This window comes from Balaenoptera physalus (genome assembly GCF_965194825.1).
Source record: "Balaenoptera physalus genome assembly, chromosome: 16".
In the NCBI taxonomy this organism is placed as follows: domain Eukaryota; kingdom Metazoa; phylum Chordata; class Mammalia; order Artiodactyla; family Balaenopteridae; genus Balaenoptera; species Balaenoptera physalus.
In genome coordinates this window covers 45,875,915-45,901,401 of record NC_138898.1, presented here as the reverse complement: position 1 = coordinate 45,901,401, position 25,487 = coordinate 45,875,915, and positions in this window count along the sequence as shown.

The following is a 25,487-nucleotide window of genomic DNA, read 5'->3' as shown; positions in this document are numbered from 1 at the left end:
GAGTGAGCCCGTGCACAGCGGTGCTCAGGGGATGGAGGAATTGCCAGACCTCTTTTTGAGACAGTCGTGCACAGGGAACGGCATCCCTGAATGCAGCCTTGTCACCTGCCACATCAGCAAGGGCCGTACCCGCATGGCCGTGCTTGTCTCTCTTCTCTGTAGTTATCACGTGGACCCTGTTTTGACCAGCACTTATTTTAAAGGTATATTCATTTCACTGATTCATTTGAAAAACGTAAATGCATTAATTTCAAATTCAAAGATTTATGAGAAGATCCTGGAGAACCATACCCATGCCACGTTATAAAGACATTCTCAGGTCAAGAGTTTCCCATTCCCCTTTCATCACTACCAAGAAGTCGGGCATCCTGACCGGCCCTCTATTCTTAGAGTAAATTCCCAGGAGCAGGTCACTCCATAGGTGAGATTCACCACTTGGGTTTACATGGTGTGGGATTTACAGTCCTGTTGTCTGACCATCCTGCTCCTTAAGTTGGAATGTCTCTGGTTGGAGAATCATAGATGAAGTAAATGCTCCCAGGGGCTTTGAAAACAGTGGTGCTCGTAATTGGCGATGAGCCCTTTTTCTTCACCTGCCCTGGAAATCAGGTTCAGCGTGGGACTCCCCTTTAGGAAAATAACTGCCTTCAGTGTGCCCACTGGGAGCAGGTACAAAAGGGTGATTCTTGGGACGCGAACTCTGTGTTCCTGAGACACAACTCCTGATCGGCCTGCAGGGAAAGAAATGTTTGTCCTCCACGACACTCAGAGTGCACGGGAGAAGTTGACATTAATGGAGGAGAAAACCACTCCCGGGTGGCTTCTGGGGACCAAGTTGTGGGTAGATTTGCAGGTGTGGAAGAGATTGCTCTAGCTTCCCCAAGAAGAGCTCGACCACTCACAGCAACGTGACCGCCTTTCGGAGAAGTGCCTCCTCAGAGAAACCTGGGTCTTGAGTGAGTTCACTGTATCATGTCAGCATGTTTCTGAATCATTTGCACGTCAACAGATGGAGTAACAGAACACAAAAGCTAATACAAGCTAAGAAATTTAAAAACTGCCCAAGCCTGCCTGTGAAAGCACAGGGTCCTCTGGTTGATGACTTCCTTTGTCCCCAGAGGAAAACCATGGCTATTTATTAGGGGAGGGTCACTGTGCACAGCAGGATGGATTGCGAGGGGTGTGGAAGGATGAGGACTAGTGGGAAGGGAGCGAGTCTGGGTTCATATCTGTTAGCTGCGGGTAGAGGGGCTTTGGGGGAGTCATTTAACAATCTATGATAGCCAAGACATTTGCTATAGAATTGCTAAATGTACATCTTTGTTGATATGGATTCATTAATGAAGTGGATGTCCATGGAGCAACCGAGTGTCACATTCTCCCATATACAGTATTTCATCTAATCGTCACTACATCTTGGGACTGAAATATTAGTAGCCCCGTGTTTGTAGTCCTTGCAAGATATTAAATCTATTCAATGATTTCATCTCAAAATAATTTAATAGAATTACTATGTTCATGTATTTTATATTCTATAGACATATTATACTGAAGATACATGTGTGTATTTTTCAAAATAGGCAATGTCGCCTGCCAAATGGCTAATGTTAGGAAAGAAAGAGTGGATGGGGACTTGAGGGGCCTCTAATTTAAGAAAAAAAATCAGGATCTTGGAAAATATTATAATTCTAAGACCAGCACTATAGTTACCTTAGAAAATGGGATTCATAACTTTGGCAATAGAGGGTTAACTAATTAAAAACATTAAAGTATAAACACATCAATTAATAGTTTATTCTTTTCTAAAAAGAGTTGGAGAACATGGTACTTGACAAGTGCATGTTTCTGGTGTAATCGCGTGAAAGACGAGTCATAAACCTGAGCTTAGGGCATAAAACAGAGGCTGACACCTTCCTGGGATCTCACTTGAGGCACGAACCTTCACCATAAATCTTGAAAATAGTTCCTATGACTGTTCTTTTTGGAAAATGACTGTTCTTTTTCTTCAAGGCAATGAAAATACAAACTGCACTGAATAGTCAAGGATCAACATCATTTTCTATTTCAAGTCAGACACATATCTGTGCTCATAGATGGATCCATGACATATAGTCACACTTGTCAATTTCCAAAGGAATGTCATATATATGCAAAGAAGATTTTATTACAAATGGGAAAGGTTCCAGGAATTATACAGTCTTCCTACTTTCTCCACCCTGCTGCAACTTCTTGGTTCTACTCTTTAGCAAATCTACACCCCCATCAGAAGGTACACAGCACGAGTAAAAGAAATGTTAACTCAAAACCACCAGTGTCTGGGACTTCCCTGGTGGCGCAGAGCTTAAGAATCCGCCTGCCAATTCAGGGGACACGGGTTTGAGCACTGGTTCAAGAAGATTGCACATGCCGCAGAGCAACTAAGCCCGTGCGCCACAACTACTGAAACCCGAGTGCCTAGAACGTGTGCTCTGCAACAAGAGAAGCCACCGTAATGAGAAGCGCCTGTGCACCGCAATGAAGAGTAGCCCCCTCTCACAGCAACTAGAGAAAGCCCGCGCTCAGCAACGAAGACCCAATGCAGCCTAAATAAATAAATACATACATTCATATATTTATTAAAAAACAAAACAAAACAAAACCATCAGTGTCTTGCTGGGAACTTAGAAAATGGACCTGAGAAGGGGACCCACATCCCAGGACCTGAAATGCAGGTTCTGAGTACACATGGGGTTCAGTTGTCTTTGCTTTCCTGGTCCCGCCTGTAACTATGGATAATCGTGACATGACTTGACTGTGTATGTGACTGCAGGTATTTACTGAATAAACACATATCATGTTTACAAATCCAGAAAAGGCTGGTGTAACTGAGAAAGTAACTGGGGATACCGTTTGAGTAGACAGGTCACACCTTCATTTGGATTTGATGGTCCCTTGGAAAAGGGTTTGGAGTCAGTGGGGCCATGACCAACCCCAAGCACCGAGCATCAGCAAGCGGCTGTGCTGGACCAGTCATGAGGGGTCGGAGACATGAGTGGGCTCAGGCATCACCAGAGCACAGAGATTCTCCTCCTCAACACCTTGAACCTGCTGATGCGCTCTAGCAAACTCCCAGGCCTGTTGCCCAGCTGCTCTTTGATTTGCTGCTCACCATCTTCCATGGCAGCCCCCGTTCTCACACCATCCAGGCCTGCGAGACTGTCAGTGTTTTTCTGTTACTCCATCCATTCACCTAAATTCCCTTTGGATTAACCTCTATGGCTAGGGTTGCAAACTGTTAAAGAAAAATACATTTGACAGTTTTTGATGACACGGCACCTTCAGTAGATGCTCTTCTCCAGATCTTTAGTGAGGCTGAACACTTTCCTTCTCCATACTGTCATTTTGAAAATTGCCTTTTTATTGGATCTCCTGCACTCACATAAACTATCACTCATTTCGGCAATCCCAAACAACCTTTATCATCAAAAATTGACAAAAATCCAAATCAACCTCAGGAAAAATGTCAGGCAGCTGAGCAATGAATAGAAAATGGTAATTATGCACTTCCTTGGTCTTATTTTAAGATCATTTTATTGAGTCTTTTTAAAATAGATTACAAAATCTATCAGCACCTGTAAGAGAGGGTCCTGATTCTGTGCACAAACTGAAACATCCATGCCTCCAGGAGGAGGGGCCAGGTGGGCCCCGCCCCTGGTGACGGTGATGAAAGTCCAGTACGTGTAGGAGGCACAAACCACGACCCTCTTCACAGCCAACCAATGAATGTGCTCATAGGGCCAAGAGCAGCTCCACCCTAACTCCTTTCATGTTAAATATGCAAAAGAAAACCCATAAACGTATCAATTCCAAGACTTTGATATGAATCCATCCCATCTCATCCTGGGAATACTCATCTAAACATTTCCAAGCCTACATTTCCCAAATGTAGTGAGTGTGACACTATACTGCTTTATAAAAGATCAATGATCAAGAAGGTTATAGGCAGGGGCTTCCCTGGTGGTGCAGTGGTTGAGAATCTGCCTGCCAATGCAGGGGACACGGGTTCGAGCCCTGGTCTGGGAAGATCCCACATGCCGCGGAGCAACTAAGCCCGTGAGCCACAACTACTGAGCCTGCGCATCTGGAGCCTGTGCTCCGCAGCAAGAGAGGCTTGTGCACCGCGATGAAGAGTGGCTCCTACTTGCCTCAACTAGAGAAAGCCCTCGCACAGAAACGAAGACCCAACACAGCCAAAAATTAAATAAATAATAAATAAATAAATAATAACATTGAAAAAAGAAAAAAAAAAGAAGGTTATAGGCAAAGGTTGCCATGAGTGCAAATTTGTCAATAATCTCAAAATTTACCACCCCAAAATGTCTCCTTGGCACATGGGCTATCTCGAGCTGAAAACTATCAAGGCCCAGAAGATTCAGGAAGAACCGTTGACCTTTCCCTAACTGCCTAAAGAATGTGGGTAAAGAACCTGTTCCAGGAAGGGAGCATCACCACGGACCACTATAGTATGAACCAGGCGTGTGGACAGGGAGGAACCCAGCACAGTCTGTTAAAAGTCCTCTCTGTGTCCCATTGTCTCTGCTGGCCCAGCAAACACTTGTTTACCAATGCTTTGCTTTTCCATCTCCATGTAAGTCGCCTTCCTCCCCTTTGAAGTCCCAAACCACTACCCCAACTTCTTCCTTTCTCTTTAGCTGAAGATGGTATTTAAAGTGAAGGCTTCAGCCATTTTGGCTAACGACTCAGTGTCCCTGGGTCTCTCCCATGTGCACACGTTATTAAACTTTTGTCTGATTTTCTCCTGTGAATCCATCTCACGTCAACCTAATTATTGGACCATGTAGAAGAACCTAGAAGGGTCAAGGAAAATTTCTTCCTCCCCAACATCTTCCTCCCTGACATCTCCATGGGGAGACTTTCCTGAAACAGCAATTGCCTCGTTGTTCTATAAGGATCTAAACCCATATGTCCAGGCTGAGATGCTCTCCTTGGTCTCCAGCACGATACTGTCTACCTGGCACGGTGCCAGGTCTCTGGGAATGGAAGGGTCAGTGCAGCTACGGCATGCAATAAACTTAGTAAATCACACCTGAGGACCAGCAATAATACTGGCCAAGAAAAACTCGACACACTGAGAGGAACGCATGCATCCCCTCCACCCAGAAAGACGGAGGAGCGGCAGCTCTAGATCCCGTTAAGATTTTGTCATCCTGCCAGCGGGCTCCTCTCCTTGACTGATTCCTGCAGGAGGCTTCAAGAGCTCCCAGGAAGACGTGGTGTGAAAATCACGCTGCTGTAGATCTAGTCACAAGGATGAGGCTGAGCTCCTGACACTCAGGAGTGTCACTGTCCTCAGAGGGTCAGTTCAGTACTTGAAACGTCGGCACAGAGCAGGCCAAGCTGCCATTTCATAGACAGGTTGACAGTGTTACAATCACCAAGACTTCGAGTTTCCCGTGAGTACTATTAGCCGAAAAGAACATGTTCACTTTCACAAACTCATCATAACCTCAGACCTCTCGTTACTACCCTGGGGCCAGCACCTGAAGGCCCCTTTGCACGAGCTGCGTGCATGGCATGGGGTCTCACGGAGGAGAGCATGGTGGACAGACGAAGAAGCATCACGACAGTCAGGCGACCCCCGACCCCAGGCCTGGACTGAGAGCTCAGCCTGGATGCATGGGGGGGACAGGGGCTCGTTTGTTGACTATCCACACTGCCCCTGTTCCTGCCTGCTGGGCCGCTAGTGGGCCCGTGTGAAAGGTCTTGAGAGAGTCCTTTGCACACGCTCCGATGGAGTAGAAGTCTCATTGCTCCCAGATGTTTGTCTGAGACCAGCAAGAGAGGCTGTTGTGGCTTCTGCCACGAAGACAAGGCAGCCACAGCACCAAAAGGCAGCCAGCCCTTATATCCGAGGAAACAAACTCCCCTCCCAGCCACAGGGTTCCCTTTCCTTAAATGGGACGTAGGTTTACTTGATCGTGTGAACTCGGCTTCATCTCTTCCACCCCGCCTCCCACTGCCCAGTGTTTCTAGAAGACCTGGTCCACGACATGATTACCCCGGCTCTTTGCTCCTTCCCAACAGATACTGGTTGCCATGGAAACATGGATGGCGCCACCTTGGATGAGACTCACTGGCGCTCTTTGCAAAATGGAATTAAGGTTTCTCTTGGCTTTGGGCAGCAGCGCTGACACACGTCCCGCTGCTGAGCGACTGAGCTGACAATTAGCCTAAGAGCCTCTGCGCTAACACGGTAGAAACACGAGGGGCTGCCCCTCGGCTCTTGGATGGCCTCCCCTGCCTCTTACTGTCTGCTCCGTGGGAAAGCCACCCTGGGCAGAGCACGTTGGGGGCTTATTGAGCCTCGGCTCCTTTGGGAGACCTGCGAGTTCAGGGGAGTCTTGCATTCAGGGTCCCAGAGGCCTGGGTCAGCCCCGAAAGGGCAGGACCAGAGGCTTCCTGTGGCCCACGGTCGTCCAAGACCGGAGCAGCATTGTGAGGTTGGGATGGGTGCTTGAAGGCCAAGGTGGGGGCTTCCGGCCTGAGCTCTGCTCCCAGCCAGCTTCCTAGCATTAGTTATGAAGTCTCCTTGTGTCCGTCAGCTTTAGTTCTGCACCCACAAAATGAGAGATTTGTATTAAATGAGTGCCAAGCCCGTTTTCAGACCTGAAATGCCAATTTGGGGCCTACACTGAGACTCTTAATTGGGCAGGTCGGTTCAGATCATGTTCTGTGGGTGTGCTAATTGCACCAGGGCTGATGTGGTTAACAGGGAGCGTGTCTGGGGACTCTAATTGAGTTCAGTAACCTGCCAAGTGCTGCTCTGTCGGCACCCATCCATCAGCCTCGTTTGGGGGAATAAACGGCAGCACATGCAACAACCAAGTGATACATAATTGCTAAGCTCCATGGCGCTGACTGCAAAGACTGCTGCCGCGGCTGGACTGGATAAATTATCACGACAAATGGAAGTGGCCACGTTTTCTCTTTCTTTCAAATTTAGATGCTCTCACTGAGAAATGGAAGCAGATGCCCCAGGACAGCTCAGAAGCTTATCCTAGGACCCCTCCGTGTCTGATAAGTAGCTGTGATGGTGACTGATACTCCCTACAGCCATGAAAGGCTGTTATGATTGGGCTTCTTGATAAAGCAAGTATGTATTGAACCTAAGACAGTAAAGCTATGGTTTTTCTGTTATTATCTCATCTTTTCTTTCAACAACTCTATTGAAATATAATCCATATTCCATATATTTCACCTATTTAAAGTATATGATTCAATGTTTTTTTAAAATTATATTCACAGGGTTGTGCGACCATCCCCTGAATTAAGGTTTGAACATTTTTATCACCCCAGCAAGAAACCCCATACTCTAGAGCATCATTCCCAACCAAGGTCAAGCCCCCAAAGCCCTGGGAAACACTGCTCTTCCTCCTGTTTCTATAGATTAGCTTATTCTGCACATTTCATATACATGGAATCATACAATGTGTTGTCTTTTGTGACCGGCTTGTTTCATCTTGCATAATGTTTTTAAAGTTCATGTATCAGTACTTCTTTTTATTGTTGAATAATATTCCATTGTATGGATGTACCACATTTTATTTATCCATTCATCAGTTGACAAACATTTGGAAATTTTTCACTTTTTGATTATGAATAATGTTGGTATGAACTTTCATGTACAAGGTTTTGTGTGGATACACATTTTCATTTCTCTTGGGCGTATACCTAAAAGTGGAACTGATGACTTATGGTAACACTGTTTAACCTTTTGAAGGATGGCCAGATGGCTTCCCAAAGAGGCTGCACCATGTATATTTCCACCAGCAGCGTGTGAGTGTTCCAATGTATCCACAAAAGAGGCAGGGATTCCAGTTGGGAGAAAATGCAATAATCAAGGTTGCAGACAAGGATCCTGCTAAAGCCATCAGTGAGGACAGAGGGGAGGGGACACGGCCACGGAGAGGAGGTGGGCAGTGAGAAACACAGAGTGACAGTGACTCTCCTGCATCTTCATGGGTGTCTTATGGGATGATGGTCCTCTCTTTTACAAGAGGGGTTACAATGAGTTTAATTATGGCGCTCTGGAGACAGAGAGAGACAATGAGAGGGACGGAGAGGGAAGCTGGGATTCATGGATTCATAGGGCCTGGATTCTCAGATCTACATATGTAGGATGAAACTGGCATAATAGTCAAAATTACCCTAAATCCCATAAAACTCTTAACTCACCAGAAAACTGAAAAGACAACATAAATGTCTGCTACTCTCTGTATTTTGGCTGAGAACTCCCTTTTCTGGGTCACGTAATGGAATCCAGGAGTATTTTAAATATGAAAAGCACAAGAATAAATATTCCTCTTTTTCCTTCAAGATTACTATAGTTGACTTCAAGTTAGACATGATGTCATTCCTTTGCACGCGTTCTGCAGGACACCTCGGGTGAAGGCTGGAGGGTGCACATGAAACCCCTTGTTCATCGTGGAGCCAACACAGTGCAGTGACTGGGTGGGGCAGGGCCCAAGGGCAGCATCTTCTGCTTTTAGCTTCTTGGACATTTGTTTCTTGCCCCACCTCCCCCTGCCGACCAGGCATCTCTGGGGTCCTCTAGAACTCTTGATGTTTGGAGAGGCAGAAAAATTTGAAACCCGCCTTCGATAAACTTTCAGAAAAATAAAAGCACAACAAGCTCCAATACCACCTCCAACTGTCAGGTTCCAGAAATCATGCTGGCCTTAGTGCAGTCACCTCTTACCCGGCACGGTGGCATTCAGTTTGGACAACTTGCCTTTGCTCTTCACCACTAACTGGAAGAGGTTTCCTCCCCACATGCCGTGTGGCCTCACACACTTCCTGCCATGAGTGTAGGAATCCCCAGTTTCCTCTGAGCTTAATGCACCCTGATCGGTAGAAGGACGGATCGTCAGAAGTCAAACCCATAAAACTGAAGCCACTTAATCAGCACCTGATACAGCGTGCACACTTAATTACGATGATTACCAAGCCTGAGAGTCATCGTAGTGCATTTAAATGACTCGCCTTGATAGCTAATTGATGTCTCTGGATGGTTCTAGGGCCGCGTGCAATTCCACCCACACCAGCTCCCCAGCAGGAAGGCTCTCTCAAGCGGCCCCTCCCCCAGAGGGTCCTCAGCGGGGTCACAGACAGAGATGCTCAGGCAGCCAGGCTGAGGAAGAGCCAGCATGACATCTCCGTTTTCAGAGGCACAGATGAGCCTCTCGAGCCCTGAGAGCCGCCAGGATAGACCTCCTGCTCCAGGGTCACAGCGTCCTTCTCTTCAGGATGGCTCTGCAAGCCTTTTCTTGTATTGTGTGGGATTTTTTCTCACAGGCTGGACCTAAAGCCTTCAAAAGCCAGGAATGTGAGCTCCAAGCAAAGACATGAAGCGTCTGCCGACCACTTTGCTCACAGTGACAGCAAGAGGCGCCCAGGGCTTCAGGCCCAGGAGAGGTTTCCAAAGCCTCAAGCAAGAGGCTCCGTTTGGCTTCCCCTGAGACTTAGATGTTGAATTTTGATGAATGGAAAATTACAAAGTCTCACTCAAGCCTCGTCCTCCTCATCAACTCCTCCCCAAGCACGATACCTTTCCTCGTAGTCCTTTCTTATGGTTTATTGGCTCAAACCTCAACACCTCGAAAAGGGAAGGCTCTATGTCTCAGATATCAGAGAACCTGTATCCTTACACAAAGTCAGGGACATGTTTGTTGATTTGATGTTTTACTTTTCAATATTCCCCCAGGTGCAAATTCTATTGCCCAAAGTAGTCACAGGGTTGCCCCAATTCAGGAGAAGGAGAATCGGACCTCACCTCCTGATGGTGGCGGGAAGGTCCATTCTATAGGAGAACACAAGATGGGAGAGATTATTGAAAATATAACTTGCTACAGACACTTAGCCTCAGTACATCCGATGTGCCACTTTCTTAAAATGTTGGCCACAATGCACTAATTTCACAACTCACTCATGCATTATGCTCAACCGTTTAAAAAAATGAATGAGGCAATGTGCTAAGCCTTTTCCATACAATATCTCTTTTAATTCTTGTAAAAAGTTTAGGAAGCAAATACTTAAATGTTTCCTATTACACAGCAAATCCTGTGTGACTTAAAGAGCTCACCCAATGTGGCAGATCAGCTCAGGCTGATTCCAAAGCAGACCTTCTCCATCTCCACTGGCTGGAGGCCTGTGTGCAGTGAGCAGACGGTGCCAGGAAGCATTCATGGGGGATTGCAGGAGGGGCTTGATCAAACTGCTTGTGAACTCACGTGGGCTGTTTATGTGAGGCTCAGATCCTCCAATGTGGGCCTTGAGCCCTGACCGACGGCCTGAGCAGAAGTGGTGGTGTGGCCAGTCGGCCGTCAGTGTTTCCTGAGGAGGGAGGTACCACAGTCCTGAACCCCTCGTGTCCATGAACAGCTTGCTCATGGATCCTGGATGAGACCAAGGTGACTGTGGGGGGCAGAGTTTCAGATGGAAAGTGTCGTGACTGATGTTCGTCCATCTGGGCGTCTGCCAGCGTTTCAGTGAATATCGGGGGACCCACCATACACAGAAATCATATCAGAGGCAAAGTGATGTTTCCTAATTGCTGGGTTTAGGCAGATGTCAGCTTGGACGACACAGATGTATGATTAGATTGGAAAAACGATGGTGATGATGGCCGATGATTCAGGAACAAAGTGTCTGCTGGTCAGTAAACCCCGGATCCCAGCTGACCATCCTGGTGTCTGGTCCTCACTCCCCTGAGGAAAGTCACTCTGTGTCACCCGGAGAGACTGAAAGCCACACTGATCATTATGGAGAAGAAACATTACCATCAGCCTGTGGGCTTTTCCTCTTCATGTAGATTAAGGGTCTGGATCACTCCCAGGTTCTTCGGGGGTTTGTTTTCCGGTCGTGCAGTTGCTGGGTTTGAGTGGAGGGTTACTCTCGCCGTGTGACAAGCAGACTGCTGCCCGCCAAGGTCCCTCTCACAACAGCACAAACTCCTGGTGCCTTCCCGGCCCCCTGGGCCCTCCGACTGCAGTTTCCCTTGGTTTGTTGTCGCCCTGTGTGCACGACAGAGTCTGATAATCTCTCTCTTCCTCCTTCCCTGGCTCCCCCTCTTTGGAACGCCTCCAATGGGGGTGCCTCCTTGGTGCGGATCCCCACCCGAGGGGCTGGCGTGCTGCTCTGGGGAAGGACCCCGGCCCAGGCAGCCCTGCAGCCCCCGCCCCTCAAAACCAGCCCTGGACCCCCTCGCAGCCCTCAGCCTCCTCCCTGCAACACTGGAGAGCAAACCCTCAGCTGCTGCTCTCAGAGGCTCCAGCCACGTCCACAGCAACAAGCCCTGCAGCCTCACCTCCACCCCGTCCCATCTGGACGCTGTGGAACTGGAGTCCTTCCTGCTGCCCAGTGCCCATTTACCCCATCATCCCCTTGCTGCGTCTCCCACAGGCCCCTCGAGGGCCCTGGCAGAGGGGACACTGTAGATGGGCTTCCCCATCCCCTTCCCCATCTCCTGCTGTGTCTTGGAACCCCACGCTCAACTCCAGCCCACGGGACAGGGCTGCCACCAGCCTGGCCCACCAAGGGCTTGGCCAGCAGAGAAGGGTGTGTTATCAGGGCGCTTCCCACTGCAGGATCCTTCAGGGAAACCTGTGTTCCCAGTTCCCCACCTGAGGGAGGGGTCTGGACATTTGTCCCCTCATCGCCATCAGTCGCTGGTTGAGGGCTGCTTGCTCCTGGCCCTTCCAGCTGCCAGCCCCAGAGACCCTCAGGCAGAGAGGGGCAGGGGCTGGCATTTGGGGGAGACTGCAGTGGAAGGGCTGAAGGCAGGGCACCGCCAGTGTCCGCAGGGTGGGTCCTGGGACGACCAGGGCTAGGTCAGCCTGGGATCCCACTCTCTGAGTTAGGCTGGTCCTTCCCCTCCTGCCCTTATTCTAACCCCCTGAGTAAGGAGCTGCCCTCCTGTCAGCTCTATCCCTCCCTCCTTCCCCATGTTCCCGGCAGGCTGGGAGTCCACTCACCTCACAGTCAAGTCCTTTGGAAAACTGGTGAAAATGGTACATTTGTGGAAAGCTGTTCTAAAGGCCAGGCTTTCTCTTGTTTAACTACATCAAGTCCTCCAGGGCAGACAATATTAACCTGAGGATTTATGGAGTCTGTGGATAGATTTCAAGGTTTAAAAATCTTTAAGTTACACTGTCTGCAAATATTTTAAAGTCTGTGAAGTTTTCTGGGGAGAACTTTTCCAAAATCCTGAAAGGAAAGCCTAAGTCAGGAAAAAAATCGAGAAAAATGTCAGACACGCTATTTTAGACTAAAGGTGTACAGGGAGCTCACGGTGCAGGCACTCTAACTGCACATTGAAGGAACACGTGAAAACACATGAACTCACGCGGACAGAGGGTGGTTCTGTGACCCCAACGAGGGGTAAAGTGCTCGGCACCAAGTGGCCTCCCTAACCCGCTGGTCTGAGCTGCCTCTCTTATCAAGATGATTTTCATCTTCTCCATCCCCTATCTACAAACTTCTGGTGCCAGAAAGGCAAAAAAAAAAGTAATATGTGCTGGGTCAGAGAAGTTGTTAGCACCACAGGAGATTCGATAATCTAGGCTACAGCCTCCAGAGAGTTAAGAGCTAAAATTGTCCATCTGTTGGACCTAGAGACTGTCATACAGAGTGAAGTAAGTCAGAAAGAGAAAAACAAATACAGTATATTAATGCATATATGTGGAATCTGAAAAAATTGGTATAGACGATTTTATTTACAAAGCAGAAATAGAGACACAGACGTAGAGAACAAAGGTATGGATACCAAGGGAGTAGGGGGGTGGGATGAATTGGGAGATTGAGATTGACATATATACACATTGATACTATGTATAAAATAGATAACTAATGAGAACCTACTGTATAACACAGGGAATTCTACTCCATGCTCTGTGGTGACCTAAATGAGAAAGAAATCCAAAAAGGAGGGGATATATGTATATGTATAGCAGATTCACTTTGCTGTACAGTATAAACTAACACAACATTGTAAAGAACTATACTCCAATAAAAATTTTTCAGAAAAGAAAAGAAAATCTTATTGATAAATAAAAAAAATTGTCCATCTGTATTGGTCAGCTTTGCTGCATAACAAGCCACCCTAAATGTCGTGGTTCAAACAATGGCCATCTATTTAACTGGTTATTCTGCAAGTTGGCAATGTGGGCAGCAGGGGTGTTCTGGGCCGGATTGGGCTCAGTGGACTTCAGCGAGGCTTGTATATGCATCTGTGGTCAGCTGGTCAGGTGGTGGGGGCTCATGATGTAGGATGACCTGGCTGGAATGGCAGGAACTATCCCGGCCTTTCTCCCTGCAGGCCTCTCATCCTCCTGCAGGCTGGCTCAGCACGTTCATGCAGTAGGACGTTTCAAAGGGCAAAAAGTAGGAGCTGCAAGGCCACTTAGGCCTTAGCTTAAAACTGTCCCATGCTGTTGTCCAAAGTACAAGAGGAGCCCAGACTCAAAGGGTAGGAAAATAGATTCCACCTATTAATGGGAAGAGATACAAAGTATCCTGGCCATTTTGCAGTCTCCCAGACCAGAAGAACCTTCCAGCTGAGCCCAGCACAAATCACCAAGCTGAAGAATCATGACTTCAGTAAATGGCAGCTGTTCTGAGCCATTAACTATAGGATCATTTGTTATGCAGCAGAAATTAAATGATACTTTGTCATAGGTTGGATTTCCTGGAGGCAGACACTGAGATGAGGGTTCACATGAATGTATCTGGTTAGGAAGTGTTGCCGGGAAGGCCAGTGGTGGGGCGGAGGTTGGGGACCAGGAGGAGATGGAAGTCCAGCACAGGTGGGAGAGGTAACCAGCAGAGCCCGTAGCTGGTCCAGGTGATGTCTCCGTACCCGGCGATCATTGATTGAGGCTCAGGAGTGTGAAGCCCTCCAGTCAAGAGGCCATCCTGTTGGGAGTGACCTGAGTCTGCTCTGCACCAGGTAGCTTCGGGGACGTGTCAGGAGCTGGACGTTGTCAACCCCGGTGTCCAGAATGGGTCATTCTCTCTCCAAGGTCTGGAGCCTTTTCTTTGGAGCCTGTAGAATGATTAAGACGCTTTCATCATCTAGAAATTCTTTTTTATCTTTCTAATGGAACATTTTCGTTGCTGCTGTTACAATGCCAGTGCATTTCTCACTGTTGGTACCTCTGGGGAGAAAGCAAACGGCTGTGAAGAGCCCTCGTCATGACACTTAATGGCCTTCACTAATCTACCTCCCGGACACGTTCTGCTGGAGAAGTGACCTCAACTCCATTAACCTCTGCCTGTAATTGCCAGACTCTCCTTTTAATCACTTGGTCAGTTCATCTCTTAAACTTCTCTCTGATGCCCACCTCTTCCCCACACCATGTTCTTTCTTAAAGGCAAAGACTCAAGCTAGGCACTGAGCTCTTGTAATTGTTCAGTCGGCGACAGGTGGTTGGAACAAGTCTGTGCAACCCTGCCTAGCATCCCTCACTCCAAACAAGACCTTGGGCATTCGAAGGTTTGCTTTGATTTTCAAAGATGCAGTTATTTCTTCAACATGCAATAGCCATTAGTACTATTGTGCTTTATGAGAAACAAACACTTCAAGGGAAATAAGTCAAAACTCAGAAGACATATTGGGCTCAGTGGACCCTTTGTCAGGCAGAGGCTTCACTTGCCTAGTGACCCTCCCTCATCATCACATCCAGGAGGTTAGAGGTTTGCTGGGTATGGAGGCAACATGTGCATCTTCCCATGTGTCTTTTGTGTCATTTCTAAACTTTGACTCCAAACACCCAATGTGTGGGAATAAATTATAGGTTCCCCTGGGAAAGGATGTACCTCCTTCTAAAATATGGCTGAGATATTTTTCTTTATTATAAGAAATATATATTTGGTCTTCATCCTCATTTCTGGCTCCACAAACCCTTGGAATTTCCTAAGTGTTGAGAGGTTTAAAGGTGTCTTTTGTTATGTTAATGAGGTGTCTTCTGGACCCCACCTAAGCATGGGGGCTGCTGGAACTTTAGTCTCACCCCCTGATTTCCGGGGAGGGGAGAGGGGCTAGAGGTTGAATCAATCACCAATGGCCAATGATTTAATCGATCATGCCTCTGCAAGGAAGCCTCCATAACAACCCAAAACGATCGGGTTTGGGGAGCTTCCAGGTTGGGGAACCAGAATGCTTCCACGTGCCACCATGCTGGGCCCCAAACTCCAGGGGGACAGAAGCTCCTCTGTTCAGGACCTCAGCCTATGTGTCTCTTCATCTGACTGTTGATTTGTACCATTTAATATCTTTGTAATAAGTTGGTAACCTAGGGAATAAACTGGTTTCCTGAGCTCTGTGAGCAGCTCTAGCAAATTATTCGAACCCAAAGAGGGGGTTGTGGGAACCCAGTAGTGAGAACCCAGGAAAGGCCCTCAAGTACGTGACTACCTTCTGTATGTGCTATACGGAAGGGGGACTAGACGTGTCCCCTTTGGTCTAGGGTTGGTCCCAGGATTAGCTGAGGAGGCTCTTTAGAGAGACAGGCAGCGGCTGGATGGAGTTCTTCATTCGAAAGTGCTGGAGGTTAGAGGAAAATGCATCCTCAGAAGGGCCAGTGAATTCAGTCAGGAAGCCCTTGGTGTCCTGAGGTATTTATTACAAACACAGGTCCTGGAAAAACCTCTGACGTGCTGTACATGTGGCATCTTTTAGATGAGAGGTTCCCGAACTGGCCTGCATCGGAGTCCCCAGGAAGGCGGGTTTAAGCACACACACTTGCTCTGCCTCCTGCGTGTGTGAACCTGCGGGTCTGGGGTGGAGCTTGGAAACTCAGGTCTAATGCTTTCCTGGGTGACGTTCACACTGCTAGCCCAGGAACCGGAGACTGAGGACAGTGCTGTAGATCACGAAGTGAATTTCCTGGTGGCAAGGACGATGTGTCTTATGCCTTTTATTACCCCATATTTCTCAGCACCGTGCCGTTTTGCTGGTTAGGGTACTCTAACTCATGCTGCAGGAGGCAGCAAGGCTTGCACCGCAATAGCTTAGTGGGGCCACAGGTTTTTTTCTCCTTCACTCAAAGTCTGAATCAGGCAAGTGAGATTGTCCTCCATCCTACGACTCAGGGATCCAAGTTCCCTCCACATAGACGGGTGGCATCCAGGGTCACCGGGCAGGAGAGTGCAGAAGGCTACCCAGCAGCCCCTGCACATTTTGGTCCAGAAGTCTCGGGCATCACTTCTGTCCACAGCAGTTATGTATCTACCATCTGGGGAAAGACACAGAAGCAGCTGATTTCTCTCATCACATCCTGGGGGCCCCTGCAGTCCTCTGGAAGTTCAAGTTCTTTATGTCTTCACCTTCCAACATGCTACCTTTCACCAATCCTAGCCTGAGCGGAGGAAGTGTTCTAATTTTCCTTCGGATCAGTCATGGAAAATCTCCCATTGGGCATCTCTGACCCAGCAGACTTAACCACCTTTCCCTGCAGTCAAAGCCGACCTGAATTGAAAGTTGCAGGAACAGAGCGTGAGAGCACTGATCTGGGAGGAGGACGGCCCGAGCTGTCCTTTCCTCCGGTGTCCACAGTGAGTGCCATCTTTGAGGGACAGCTGTGTATTGACTCATGTATCTGGGGAGAAAGAGGGTGTAAACGGGTGTAACAAAGTCTTCACTGCTCTCTTGTGGGTGTAGATATGGATCCTGCCATGTGTCTGCTTTAACAGCATTCCCAAAACATGTCACTCGGACTGTGGACTCAGTTACGGAGGCCCTGCAAAGACAACAAAAATACTCACCACACTGCATTGTCATGTGGGTTCAGTGTAGCAAAACCCAGAAGGTATAACCTCACAGAGATGGCACTGCTGTCACTGTGGTGTTGTCACGATCAGGAGGAACAGCAGTGTATTCCTGCTCTGTGGACCTCGGCCCATCTCTGGTGGACACAGGATGCCTCGTCCCATCACCTCCCTCTCCACAGCCTGCCTGCCTTCATGCAGGTGCCCTGGAAGCAAACCCGAGACAGGACCCCAGTGCTGACTGTTTATTCAGGAGCCAAGGAAACATCGATAACAGAAACATAAGGTGGGAAAGGGAGTCGGGGAAGAGCAGGATGAAAAGAAGGGGTGGGTGTCCAGCCAGTTACTGCTGTGGATAACAGGTGCTCATGCCAGCATAGGGCATGCACCACAGGGGCTGGGGACGGCACTGCCAGCCAGAAGTTGTGGCTGGTGCAGAGCCTGGGCTGACTGCCACCATGCCCCCCAGCTCCTCCACTTCCCTGGGTGGCGTTTCTGTGCCATTGGACCAGAGGGGACATCAGGGATCGGCGACAAGGTGGGGTGAGAACAAAGGAGACCCCACCTATGCCCCCGGAGCCTGCAGGGGGTCAGCACTTCCCAGATCAATAGCTGTGCATTAGTTACCAGGAAGTGTTGATTTGCTCCAGCAGCAAACCCACATCCACAGCAGCTGCCACTGGGGTCACCACCTGGTTAAGATTCAAGTAATCCACTGTCGTTCTCCAAGGTCCGTCTCTCTCCTACACAGACTGAGCAGGTGAGTTGAAGGGTGGCGCGGTGGGAAACACCGCTCTGCATCTGTCAAGTTCTTGATGGTGGCGCGAATCCCTAGGGTCCCTCCAGGAATGCAGTATGGCTTTTATTTTATCATTTTCTGGGTAGAGAAAGTTCTAGTGGGTTCCACTTGGCCTTTTCCACCATAATAGCCCTCACTCCACATGTCAGGGCATAAATACGGAGATTCTGCCAGCCGCCGAGAATATTTACTCAGTGAACACAAAGATTAACTCTCCAGCACTAGAGGTCTGTTGAGTCAGACTGTCCTCATGGTGTCGTCATGGTGACCACACCTGGCCTCTGGTGGTTGGTCCCCCCACTGGGCCCTGCCACCCGGGATTCAGTTAATCCCGTTGCATGTAGGTATCAGAGTCCAGTGCCTGCCTTTCCCACTGTGAGTTCCGACCTGCAGAGAAGAGTGATCACAGAACTCTTCAAGGATGCAGGGCCCACACAAGTTTATTTCTCATGGTCACGGTGAGAGATGTGCCCCTGGGCCCTCCCAGCATATGTGAGTAGGTCTTAAATGACAAATCCTCCAACACTCCTTTTGCTGGAATCTATGAATTAGTGCTCTGCTGGTTCAGACAGAATCCCTCACCAGCTACAAAAATGGGCTTTGGCACATGCTCTAACTCCTGAGTTTGCATCCCTGTGTGGACTGCAGCCAGAGCGGCCTGTTGAGTGGAGCTGCAGTAATCCAATTTTACAGAGCTCAGTCAGAAAAACACACACAGCAGACTCATGCTTAGGATAAAATGTCCAGAACGAAAATCTAATCTAAGACTCCTCTCAGTTGAGACTTAGGTGAATGGCGTAAGTCATCTTTTTGTGTCTTACCCTGTTTTTCTGAAGCTCAAGCAATACTTCGTGAAATAAGCAACTTCATGCCTCCCCCTCCCCACCCCTTAGACCACCTGAATCAGCGTGGCTGCTCCGGGCAGCTCTGTGCACATGCTGGGTCCCACCTCAAGGGGCTCAGGACTCTCAGCTCTCCAGCCTCAAGGTCCTCTCCAAAGCCGAGAAGCCCCTCAGCCCACCCACAGGTGCAGCTGGGAGTGCAGCGGGAGTGCATGTGGAGTGGTGCTGGGATAGCAGTGGTTAATGTCCCCAGGGATAAGCATGCCCGTGAGGGCTAGGAGTCAGTGGATAAATCCCCTTACGGTGATGGCTCCCAGGTGAATTCCATGACGTTCCTCGGAGGTCTCCAGTGAGACCGAGATGCCATCGCCTGCAGCATCACCACCTCAGTGATGCACCTTCTTTGACTTCCTGTCTGTTCTTCCCTCCTCTTCCTCACTGTGCTTCCTGGGATCACCTCTCACATAAAGTACCTGCACCAAGAAATATATAGCAGGTCTGCTGTTGGGAGAGCCCAGAGGAGACCCCGGCTTACTTAATACCTTTGAAGGTGTGAGCATTCACGTGTTTGGTTTTCTCTGCTGTGGAGTGATGAATAGCGGTAAGTCTCTCTCATGTTGGGGAGACCACAGGTGTGTGCCCTTCATACAAGTTGACTCTTACCCTGGATGATGAATTAATCTCAGGAGGTCACTTTCAATTCTCAATCTTCTTGAATCCACTGACCACTTACTGCATGTAAGGTGTCATGATTAGCACAAGAAGGAGGATAAATGGATCCCACCTCTGGTAGTTACTGTATGTTTGAGGAGGTAAGCACATGGAAATGTGACCAGCATGATGAAATATATTAAAATGATCCAAGTATCAGCCCAGACAGCCAGCCGATGGTGTAAGAATCAAGAGATGGGAAATATGAATGGAAACTAGCATATGAGGAAACATCACAAAACCCATGAAACTTGAACTTTGCTCTGAAAAATGAATAGGTTTCTAGCCAACAGGAAAGCGATACCATAATTCTGTTTATGGGAAAAGAAGAATGTTTCCCCACCTTGACCCAAAATAAATGGCTAGAAACTGGCCATTTCCTCTGGAAGTCACCTCTTCCAGGGTGCACAGGTGGATGGACCAGCCACCTGTACTACGTAAGGACCAGGACTAACCCCACAAATGGTAAAGTGGGAGGAGGGGGGACTTGGTGGACCTACAGAGGGAACAGCAGGCGTTCTTTCTTTGATTCATTATTTTTCAGCATCCTTTTCTTGGGCACGAATTTTTCCAAGACCTGCAGACCTATATACATCTACAAGAAAGACGATGACCTCCAGTTGTGCTTGGGAGAACAGGACACACAGGCATGTGAAGAGTTCTGTTAAGATCTATAAGACAAACAAGCTTGAAGCACTAAGGAAACACATGGGATTCATTTATGGAGACCAGCAGTGTGGATACCTATTTATCATAGATTTAAAAATAGAGCAGTCTCACTGCCGGAACACCATGACTTTGTTCAGCCTGGAAAGGAAAAGAAGACTAAGGCATTTAGGGAAATACACAGTTTCACAGGGGGCTTTGAAGGATGGCTAGGAGTGCGCTGAGCTATCAAGATGACACTGGGCACTCTTGGCGGGAGAATTTCTGGGCAGTTGGATTATTTTCACTAATACCCTGTCCCCTATGCTCATGGACCCTTGTACTCTCCTTCTTCATCCTACCCTCCTATTTAAATCCTTTATATTCAAAGGGGCTGGAATCCCAGAATGGAATTCCGACAATGACCAAACAAACAAACAAAAAAAAAAATCTTATTGTAAATATATGAAATAACCTTACTGAAAGGAGTGGGGGATCAAAGTGTTGACCTAAGTAATTTTAGAAGTGAGTGTAGCCTGTAGGACTAAAGGCAAAAGGACATGCACATGAGCATCATACTCTAACTGATAAAACTGTTTCCAGCAGGGGCACAGGTAAGCAGGTCTGAAACCATCATCCACCTACACCAGAAACGAACAATTAGGCAAAATGAGAGCAGAGGGTGGGAGCCGGGTATCTCACTATTGGAGGGGAAGGTTACAGACAATCTAGGTCTAGAAGGATCCACGTGAAACTGGATTGGAGTTGGAAACATCAATAGGAACTTACGTTTAACTTAGTGTAGTTACAGATGGATATACATATATTTATGTATATAACTTTATAGATATATGTCCACGTGCAGGTTGATATATACACACGTATATTTCCTTGCTCTTTCTGCTGAGATGGCCTGAGATACTCCAATAGTAATGAGCACACATAGCACCCAGATTTGGGGGTTTGTGGTAGGCAGACAAATGGTCCCCCAAAGATGTCCACGTCCTAATCCCAGTAACCTGTGAGTGTGTTATTGTATGCCTGGGCGAGTTAAGGCTGCAGGTGGAATTAAATTTGCTAATCAGATGACCTTGAGATGAGGTGATTATCGTGGATTATCCAGGTGGGCCCAAGGCAATGACAAGTCCTTATAAATTGAAGCTGGAGGCAGAAGGGGGAAGAGTCAGTGTCAGAGAGACTCAGTGTGAGAAAGACTCAACCAGCCATCAGGGGCTTTGAAGACAGAAGGGGCCACAGCCAAGGGTGCAGTCATCCTCTAAAAGCTGGAAAAGGCAAGAAGAATGGATTCTCCATGATGGCATGTACCCTTGATATGATGCAACGTGGTCCTCCTGCCCAAAACCCGGAACCCTCATTCAACCATGAGAGAAACAGGTAAGTCGCAATAGAGGCATTCCAGAAAATAGTCAGCCAGTGGGCCTCAAAACTGTCAAGGTCATCAAAAGCAAGTAAATTCTGAGAAACTGTCATGGACAAGAGGAGCATAAGGAGACGTGAGGACCACATGCAACGCTGTCCTTGATGGGATCCTGAAACACAAAAGGCATCTGAAGGAAGGATGGACTTTAGTGACTAATATTGACATATCAATATTGGTCCATTAATGAACAAATATAACATGCTAATATAAGTTGCTCATAACAGGAGAAACTAGATGAGAGGTTTAGGGACCCCTCTGTACTACCTTTGCAATTTTTTGGTAAATCTAAAACTAGTTCAAAATTGAGAGTTTATTAATTAAAAAGGGGGATTCCATATATACGTGTTAGCATATGGTATTTGTTTTTCTCTTTCTGACTTACTTCACTCTGTATGACAGACTCTAGGTCCATCCACCTCTCTACGAGTAACTCAATTTCGTTTCTTTTTATGGCTGAGTATATATGTGCCACATCTTCTTTATCCATTCATCTGTCGATGGACACTTAAGTTGCTTCCATGTCCTGGCTATCGTAAAATAGATAGCTAGTGGGAAGCAGCTGCATCGCACAGGGAGATCAACTCAGAGATCAGCTTTGTGACCACCTAGAGGGGTGGGATAGGGAGGGTGTGAGGGAGACGCAAGAGGGAGAGGATATGGGGATATATGTATACATATAGCTGATTCACTTTGTTATACAGCAGAAACCAATGCAACATTGTAAACAATCATACTCCAATAAAGATGTTAAAAAAGGGGGGGATTAATATTGAAGGGCTACATAAAGTGAGGACCAATGGAACTTTCAAGACATAAGGAAGACATAAGGTACTATGTGTGTGTGGGGGGGGGAGAGCTTTTTTCCTCTACCCTTCTAGGCTTTTCTGGCTGCTCTAATAACTAAATTGACCTGAGACAGATAAGCAGGAGAGGATCAAATTTTAATTTTGTATGTATGGGAATTCATAAAAATATGAGACTCAAAGACATGACCAAAGCAGACAGTTTTAATACCTTTTAGACCAAGAAACAATACATTTGTGAGGGATTGACAAGACAAAGAAGTTTGGGCTGGGGCAGTAAATGAGTGAAGAAGTAACTGGTTTGTTTACGCACCCTTTTCAGCCTTGTGTTCCCCATCTCTGGTGACAAAGATATTTCTCTGGTACAGGGAGACCACCTTTCACCTGGGAGATTTATTTCCCACTTTCAGGGGGGAGGTCAGAGGAGGGTCAGTGTGCCCTTCTTGTACCGGCTGCTTCTAAAGTAACTTTAATTCAAAATAATCAACATGCCAATGTGGCGTATGTGAGGGTGGCCTGCCCTGAACCCCATGGCTACCAAAAGCTATCTTGAAAGGAAAAAAGGTCCCCGAACCTTAGAAGAGTTTTGTAAGGTTAACTTAAAAGCTCTGTAAATCATTATTTAAGTGAAAGTTCTAAGTAGTCTTGGAACTTGTGTACTTTTCCCCATTAAAGCAGTTTAGAAAATGTGCTTTCCAAGTGGACCCTTGGGAGCGTTCTGGGTTAGTTTTGTACACATGGTAAATAGCTTCAGTGTTGCGTCCTTGGTTTTAAAGAGTTGATGAGATCGTTTCCGACCAGCGCTTTCCCTCTCAGTTGAAAGCAAACCATCCTTCTGCGCAGATCCCATGTCTCCCAGGGAGCCCCGGGGAGAGGCAGGCTCCTGGGGGTGGCGAGGTTCTGAGCAGACCTCCCAGCAGTACTGCCCGGAGCCAGTCGGGTCCCAGGCCCTTGGACTCAGGAGGGGGCAGGATGCGGTTCAGGAGGGGGTCATGGGCCAAGCTGCAGGATGCCCCCACCATGAGCTGCAGAGTCTTCATACAGCGAAAAGCCACAAATCACAGAAGAAGATTAATGGGGAAAAAATGACCCCCGAAGAGAAAGTTTTAATGCGCAGGGGATACATTTTAAAAATAAAGTAACTGGGGGCTTCCCTGGTGGCGCAGTGGTTGAGAATCTGCCTGCCAATGCAGGGGACACGGGTTCGAGCCCTGGTCTGGGAGGATCCCACATGCCGCGGAGCAACTAAGCCCGTGAGCCACAACTACTGAGCCTGCACAACTGGAGCCTGTGCTCCGCAACAAGAGAGGCCGCGATAGTGAGAGGCCCGCGCACCGCGATGAAGAGTGGCCCCCACTCGCCACAACTAGAGAAAGCCCTCGCACAGAAACGAAGACCCAACACAGCCAAAAATAAATAATAAATAAACAAATAAAAATTTAAATAAATAAAATAAAGCAACTGTTTCTTCCGGGGAAAATTGAAAGCAGATGCAAAGCAGGGCCTTTTCTTTCTGCCTGGGAGAGAAACTCCCCTCGTCTTGGTCTGTGACCTCTGCCCTGAGATGTCACCCACCCCTTCATTACTCCAAGACGGCATGTGTGGTGCCAGCAGTGCAGGCTTCCTCCAACAGATGGGCCACGATGCCCGCCGATGATGTCGATGACGCTGGGCGACCACCGCTGCCTGCAACCCAACCCAGCCTCAGCCTCTCAGGGAAGTGACCGGGTGGGACTGAGGGGTCCCAGCGCCCGGGGCTCAGTCCGGGGCCCTCGCCCACTGCAGGTCTGGGCCTCAGATCCCCAGGCAGTGAAATGGGCCCCTTGATGCTGGTGGGGCCCTGGGGAGATCACCCCCAAGTATGCCTCGATGGCATATTGAATATTTTAAATTAAATTATTTATGAAACGGCCAATGCAAGAGGGACACGTTGAACTCTTCTCTGTCCCCTTGAAGCAGGAAATGGATCTCTCATGTGAAAGGTGTCTCCCTCTACCAGGAGGTAGAAGGACACCCTTATCCCCAGAGACAGGGACCCCAGGCAGAGAAGCTATATAAACAACCTTGTTCATTCACTGCCCCAAACCCATGTTTCAATTCTTCACTATTCGGACACCGAAACCTGTGTCTTTGTCCAGTCAATTCCTCACAAATGTATTGTTTCTTTGCCTAAAAAGTATAAAAGCTTTGGCCACTTCTTAGGTCCCATTTCTATGAGAGATTTCTGCACATGAATGGTACCTATATAGAATAGAATATTACTCAGAGATAAAAAAGAACGAAATTGGGTCACTTGTAGAGATGTGGATGGACCTAGAGTCTGTCATACAGAGTGAAGTAAGCTAGAAAGAGAAAAACAAACATTGTATATTAATGCATATATGTGGAATCTAGATAAATGATACAGATAAACCTATTTGCAGGGCAGGAATAGAGACGTAGACGTAGAGAACGGACATGTGGACTCGGGCGGGGGGAAGAGGGGGGTGGCACAAATTGGGAGATTAGGTTTGACATAAATACACTACCATGCGTAAAATAGATGGCTAGTGGGAAGCTGCTGTATAGCACAGGGAGCTCAGCTCGGGGCTCTGTGACCGCCTAGAGGAGTGGGAGGGAGGTCCAAGAGGGAGGTATAGGTATACAGAGAGCTGATTCACTTCATTGTACAGCAGAAACGAACACAACATTGTAAAGCAATTATACTCCAATAAAAAAATTTTGCTTCTTTTTTTCCCCATATTAATGGGACACATTAGTCTTGTGTCAATTTTATTATTAGTCCAGCCACAAGAACTCAAGAAGGGTGGAAGGTTTAAGAATTGTGAAAACTGGAGAAGGAATGGTACTGGAAAGCTAGGACACAGAAAACAATGAATAAAGAGAAAAAATACTTGCGTTGAGAGGAAAAGCAGCAGGGCACAGGCAGAACTAATTCAACACAAGGAGAAGATGGTCCACCAACAGGGTGTCAGTGTGGAAAAGTGTCAAAGCCAACAGGCCAGCACTGTGAGTTCCATGGTGAGTGGATTTGGATACAGGCTGTTGTATGTTTATTTTTTCAATGAACCATTTGTTACTTACTCTAAGTAACATAATAAATCCTGGGAACCTACTGCTGGACATGAGTGCTAGAACCCTGATAATATCCTGTACCAACTCCGTCGTGTTCTACCTCCTTGACTCTCCCGTATTCAAAATAAGACAACCTTCTATGTACATCCTGTCTTTTCTTCTTTTTGGACAGAATCTGCTCATGCTTTCTGAAAGATGCATTTCTTTTCAGACAACACAGCATCTCACGTGGCCCTTCCAGCGCCTTTGCAGACAGAGAGCAGGAGGGCAGAGGGCAGCCCTGGGAGCCTCTGAAGGCCTGAGCTTAAAATTGAGATCTGGAGCCATTGATTCAGCACCTGGGCTAC